Genomic DNA, 7133 nt, shown 5'->3' with positions numbered 1-7133 from the left:
GGGGGGGGTGGGCCAGGAACGCTGACTCACGGGTCTGCAGAGGATGGCGCGGCTGTTCTACAAAACGTGCGTGTTGTAGCAACCGACGTAGAACCACCCCTTTGAGCCGATGTGGAGCACTGTCCGTTGGTGGCCTGATGGGCCACCTGCGACAAAAATATGTTGGTATTTTAGTCAGTTGGTAAGTCTCGTTGACTGTAAATCACTGCACCTCAGCACCAGGATACGTCCCGCGTCCCACACACTCCGCATAACGACAGACCCCTGGGTCCGTTATGACAGCACGGACCATGATCTGACGGACGGTGACCGTATTGGTCATCCCGGCTCGGCAGCCCGGCAGTTCCGGCCCGGCCACATCCGTGACCGTGCCCCGCAGCCGGGGGCGGCCGCTGCAGCACCCCGAGAACGGCCGGGCAGCTCCGGCGTCCTTGCCCACCGGCCTGGCGGCGGCGCGGGCCGGACCGACGCCCCCCCCCCCCCCCCCTGCATAATCCGGCGCCGTCTCCGCGGCGCGATTAGCATGAACACGCCCGTTGGTTGCAGCGCTGCATACGGGCCGGCTGCCGAGCGCAGGTGTTCCCCCTCCCCCTCCCCCTCCCGGCTCAGGTGGGACGGGACTAACAAGTCCTGCGCCGTTGCCGCCTCTGTGATGTCCCCCCCCCCCTTAGCACGCGCAGCCGCGTGCCGGCCCGGGCGGGATCAGTCACGCGCGAGAGTGTGCTGATGGAGGCAGACGGCTGGCGTCGGCGCTGCACTAAATCTGGCCTGACTGCAAATATAGTTGCATTTGCACGCCCGCGACATGCAGTCTATTTTTCGTGCGCTATATAAATAGATGATCATCCATAACATGAGTCGGCTTAGCGCGCCCGCCAAGCGAAGGTTGTCTGATGGCTGCTCCTAGCTCGTCTTGACAGCGTAGTAACGTTTCAGTAGCGCGATCGGGGGTTGTGGTCTTCTTGTTTCTGTTACAACTGTGTTTTGATCGGGTCCGAACAATGTTGGTAATTTCGGTAACAATGGCTTTTCTGGCCATTGATTTTTCACGCACTTTTGGTGTCATTTGACGTATTCTAGGTTAACCCATCTTCTCTCCGCTCTCTTTTGCGGTTGGGTAATATCGATGAGCATGACACATATTTTATCCGGTGGCAGACGTGGAAACCCGTTTTCGTTCATTGTGCCATATCCCGTTTTTATCGCTTCTATTCTTGCAAAACGCGTCATTAAAGTTTTTTGTCGGGAATTGGATTGGCAGGCAGAATAGCGATAGGGATTCTGGCCTCCAGCCTAGCATGGTGCGGATTGAGCACCATGCCAACTGCATGACCAACGCCGTCGGTGGTGCGGGGCGGTTGTATGGCCGGGAGGGACCGTGCTCCCTGGGACAGAACACGCCGTCGGTGGTGCGGGCGGTTGTCTGGCCGGGAGGGACCGTGCTCCCTGGGACAGAACACGCCGTCGCGGTGATACACGTCGCATGTCTTGTCACATCGCTGTACGCCGCAGAGACCCATCAACCCCCTGCGAGATTGCGTTCAGTGTGGATTCAAGCCCATTATTTTCTTATTAGCATACGCCGTTTTTGTGTTCCGGCAGAACTGGCTTGTGGTGTTCATCATAAGCCTTGTCTAGTCCCAAGAAGCAGCAATACCCCGAAATCCGCGACTCCGCAGGAATGTGTTGTACCCTACTGCTGGTCTTCCTTTCATTGTCTTTTCCTACTTAAGTCCCATCATGACAGCCTAACATGCTGTTGGGTTAGTGATGCGGTTGAAAATGCCTCTTAATGCTTATTTCTGATCTCAGGAAACCGAGATGGCCGTTTCTTTTCATAGACGTGTACGTTCCCCACATGCTGGCATAGACACGGAAACGCAGATTCAGATATCCCCAACAGGGGTAGCACATCGCGTTTTTAATGGACTGTGGTACTCGAAACGGCCGTTCTCCTTAGTAAGGAGAGGTTACGAACCAAATTGGGCTGATAGAACTTCTGAGAGAGGTGGGCGACCGTGAGCGGTTCCCGGAGCAGCACCCCCGTGTCACGGTCGATTCGTGGCACTCGGTGGTAGGCCGCAGTATTCATGTACGGAGAAGCCAGGAGATGGCTATCTGCCCAGCTGGAAACAAGACTGTGAGCCTGCGCACGTGGGGCAGCAAGACAAACATGGGCATGGCGCACAGTTGTCTTGCTGGAGCAGAACAGCCAATATCGACGTCCGGCGAAAGGACGCAAATAGTCGTCGACGGTGCAAGGAAGACGACCGGTGTGCCTATAAAATTCGGTACTTGAGATGAATATCCCAGACTGAGGAAACTATGCATTCCTGCAATGCAAGTTCTGCAAGTAAAACGTGATCTGATAGTTCAGCCACAAAACCCATCTGCTCGTCACAGCGTCACGGACAGCTGTTTTGGAAGGCCTCCCTAGCGTTGTCAAAATATGGGGAGGCAAGCCACAAAGCCTGAAAGGTGTCCCTCCTCTGTGTACCGTTTGCGAGTGACGCCCCCACGTGAGTGTCAGCCGGCTGCCCCAGCTCTGTCGGGCTCAACCTCGGCCTACCCGCCCTGTTCCCAACTCACGGTCATCGAAATGGCTCCAGCAACCGATGCGCTCCAAAATGCAAATCACGCTCTGTGGTCTCCGTGGCATTCGCCCGCGGTGGTCGTGGCCAGGCCACCACTTCCCCATGCTCAGAGTGGTCCCAGCGGACGCTGGTGTTAGACCCCGCCCCACCTTCGGTGTGGAGTGCCCAGCCGCGTCGCGTCCGGTGTGGACTGCCCAGCCGCGCTGTGTCCGGTGTGGACTGCCCAGCCGCGCTGTGTTCGGTGTGGAGTGCCCAGCCGCGTCGCGTCCGGTGTGGAACTGCCCAGCCACGCTGCCGCTGGTGTGGACTGTCCAGCTGTGCCGCGGCCCTGTCTAGCCAAGGCTGCAGCGCGCGGCCGCGCCTCGACAACCACCGAGACCCGTCGCCCCTCCGCCACCCTTCCGCCCCCGAGGGCTGCTCAAGCGGCCGCTGCCTGCACCGCCAATTACAGATGCCTCCGTAACGATTTGGCCCCGGCTGCGGCCGTTCGGTGGCCCCGGCCATTACAGCTGGTAGCGTTTGCAGGGCTCTGAGTGGCGCGGGCCACGGGTCAGGCAGTTTTCCCCTGCTGATCTGCGGGTTGCAGCCTTTCACCTGCCGCCGGTGGGACATCGAAGAGAGAGCGGGATGAGCATAAGCGGAGGTAGAGAAAGGATGGAGCATGTGGACAGTGGTGATAGTGCGAGGCAGTGATGCGGTCAAAGTGCGCGGAGGCCAAGTATAGGCCAAGAGCTGAATCCAGTTTGGTCTCGTCCAAGAAAACGTGGTACGTTTGTGCTTGAGGCCTTGTGTAACTTCTTTCTTCCACATTTTCCCCATCCATTGCTGCTCGCATTGCCATTGCTCGCATACGGATGGGACAGCATCAGTGCAAAATTGGCATTTGCAACATCGTGTGGTCATCTCACATATATCAGTTGGAAATCCCCGTTGTTGTGTGCTAATACCTGCGTAGGACTCAAAGAGGTGTAGAGGTACCTGCGTGTTAGATTCCAGCCACTGCACATTGCCAATCCAAGGAACGCTGCCCATGGCCTGTTATATAGCGTAACACCAACCCGGGACCGTGCGGTTTTGATCCTTCCTTTAGAGCAGAGCGGATGCTTTCTTTCATGAAGGTCTTCTGGCTCATGGCGTGGAACATGTCATTCCAACGGACGCCTTCTGCTTGCACCTGATCCGCCCGTGCTATGGCATAGTGCAATTCCGTTTCAGTGGATTTATTGAGCGAATGGGCACATGCTCATGATTATTTTGTTAGCCAGGTCCATTAAGATTTCCAGGTAAGCCAGCTCCATTGAACCGTGCAATGCACCGGCAGAGCCGACACGTCTCAGCCAATCCCTCTCACCAGTGATCAGTCGATTGCTATATTTAGGCTGCAGGGCTCCAAATGCGCATAATCAAGATGTGGTCAAGCACGCGGGGTACGGTGTGGGGGAGGGGGCGTTCAAATCGCGAGCAATACGCGAGCAAAAGTCGTGCGGCACGACATGTACACACGTAATGTGATTTGAGAACCACTGGCAACTTGTACGCTAACTTACCCAGGTCTTGAATCAGATACGCGCATTGACGCTATCTGACTAACGCGCGCTCGGATTCTTCTAGCCGTGATGATCGGACCAACGGTTGACCCCTCCCCTTCCCCATTCCCCTGGTGCCCGAGCGCGGTGCCACAGAGCACCAGCTCTGGAGCCGATGCCCTCGACAGTGGCGGCGCGGAGAGCTTGGCAACAGACACGCATAGCTTGCCAGCTCGAGATCATCTTGATTGCGGATGCTTGCGGTTGGCCGTTTGGTGCCGAGGAAGATGACGCCATGTCGACAGTCCGCCGTGCGTGGTGCGCTGCAGCTGTCGGGCGAGCCAGCGGCAGGTCGGGCCCGGGTCTGGTCTGTCAACGCCGGATTTCGCACACGAGTGTCGACGGATCTCCCGACCATCTTAGTTTCGGTGGAGAGGGAAGGAAAGTTTGAGGGCCTCGCAGCGAAGGTCCCGACTTCAAATGCCGGCCGCCCGACAGATAATGAAGGTTCAGGGCGGTGGGTATTTAGATGAGAGAGCTTCAGAGCGTTGGGTCTTAAGATGATGGAGCTTTTGGGCGGTGGGTCTTTAGATGAGGGAGCTTCATAGTGGTGGGTCTTTAGATGATGGAGGTTCAGAGCGATGGGTCTTCAGATGACGGAGCTTCAGAGCGGTGGGTCTTTAGATGATGAAACCCCAGAGCGATGGGTCTTCAGATGACGGAGCTTCAGAGCGGTGGGTCTTTAGATGATGAAACCCCAGAGTGGTGGGTCCTTAGATGATGGAGCTTCAGAGCGGTGGGTCCTTAGATGATGGAGCTTCAGAGCGGTGGGTCTACAAATGATGGACATTCAGAGCGGTGAGTCTACAAATGATGGAGATTTAGAGCGGTGGGTCTAAAAATGTTAATATTTCTGAGCGGTGGGTCTTAAGAGGGTGAGGCGAGATGCACAAGGTGCTCGACACAGTTTCATTTTTAGTAAGAAGCTTTTAAAAAGCAACGTTTGCTTCCTATGCCTTGAGGGATGAATGGCTTCTATAACTTGTTACGCACACTTTATTTCACAAGTGTAGCCGTGTCGAAATACATCAACATTCATATTCCGCGTTTGCATATCGTAAGAATTGCTTTGGTGTAAAACTTTCGTCTGAGACCATTTCTTATGAATGCTAAATATAGCTAATCGCATTTTTTGGCATCCGGTGCGTACTTTTTCAGGAAATGGACGTTTATAAAAAGCTGCAGATGTTTGGTGTGAAGGACGGATTCTAAGGTTTTTTGCCAAGGTGCAACATGCAAAAACAGCCAACGGTTCAAAACTCAACTTCTACCTCATCGGCCTCTAGCAAAAGAGGTTTTTTGCTTTTGCTAGTATGTGTTGTTTGGTACCTTCAAAAGCAGAGCAGGTCTCCGAGTTCCACACATGGTACAAGCGATACCATTTGACTAAGGGAGTGTTACGTTAACGGTGTTAGACATTTCATCTGCCTTAACTTCTGCCGGCATCAAATCCCTAGTCACGCCGCTCTCGTGGTGTGCTCGTTAAAGTTTTAATTCGATTACATGGGATTTTAACACTCGTGCAGAGTATGGCTTCGACCATGCTGGGTAAGTTTAGCGGGCTGAATCAATGTACGCTTAATGATGACGTTTTGCCCGACCGTGACAAAAATCGCCCGGCACGCAAAAAATTGCGCGAATGTTGGTTTCAGTAACCTTTATTACATTCGTTGAGGTTTTGGTGCGCCATCTCAATTAGCTCAGGCCATAGTATGTTGTTTTCGACCGACCGGTTTAAAAAGGTGGCATTCTTTCCCAGCGGATTTAATTGGCAAACCAGTCGGTTGGACAGCATTGAGATCGCTTAGCTAGGCTAAGTGGGCATTTTTCTCTCGCCCGCAAGTCAGCATGTCAGTTATGTAACCGTGACTAAGAGAGCAGATGAGATATCTGAGCCTCCGTCGCCGTTGTTTTGACTTCTGTACCTGTTTTGGTCGCCGACAGCTGGCGCCATTCCATGAAAACGCCGAAAACGGCTGGATCCTCGGCTGACTCCCTTGAACGTGCGGCAGCGTCAGCCGAGCGCGTCGACCCACTGTTTTTCAGCGCAATTGTCAGTTCTCGGCTCCATCAGACGGGGCTGGTTTTGTGTCTCTCAAACAGCGGGGGCAGTGAGATCTAAGCCAGGTCTCGGCTCGTACTGCGCAACTTTTCAAGGTTTCTTAAAAGCCACTTTTTTGCACCGCAAAGGTGCAAGAAAATCGGGACTGGTCAAGTCAGTGGTAAGAGTAGATGCCCTAAAATGTGTGTAGCCATGGGTGTCCCCTCCAATGCTTTTCTAGGCCCTCTCAAATCATATGTGGAAAGAGGGAATACTGGGCCAAACGAATTTTTAAAGAAATCATCTTAGCTGTGTGTACTTTAGATGCAAAAGACACATCACTACTAGTATCATGTTTTTTGGCGCCAAGAAATATCTGTAGATACCTACAGTTTTTTCATGTCTACCCCTTCTTATGATAGACTACACTGAAAGTGTCTCACACGTTTTTCACCTTACAGCACCTGTATTGGAATCAAGAACAATTGACTGTAATGTGCGGCAGCTTTTAAAAGTACTGGATGGTCCAGGTAAAAGATAACCCCTGTTTTCTAAACAGTGGCGAGTGCATTTTCTACACAATCGTGCCTGTTGTAGTATTTGATTGCCAAGTGAATGGCAAAACACGACCGGCGACAGCGGTAGTCATCAATGCTCCCACATCCGTCACATCGTCAACACGACGTATGTTAAGTACAATCTGGCAGTGTGTTGCTCCCCTGGTTATACCACAAAAGGGTGGCAAGTGATGAAATCAAAACACCTTGTGTAGTGTGTTCCAGAGCGAAAGAAATATATGGGTGCCGTTGATCGACTGACGAAGAAATCTGATCATAAGTGCAGCTTCACCACATTGGGTTTCCCAATGCAACCAATGTTTTGGGTACCGTTTAACCATTAACTTTTGGTGTA

This window comes from Pollicipes pollicipes, unplaced genomic scaffold (genome assembly GCF_011947565.3).
Source record: "Pollicipes pollicipes isolate AB1234 unplaced genomic scaffold, Ppol_2.1 Scaffold_6138;HRSCAF=7277_pilon_pilon_pilon, whole genome shotgun sequence".
Lineage (NCBI taxonomy): Eukaryota > Metazoa > Arthropoda > Thecostraca > Pollicipedomorpha > Pollicipedidae > Pollicipes > Pollicipes pollicipes.
This window is presented reverse-complemented; position numbering follows the sequence as displayed.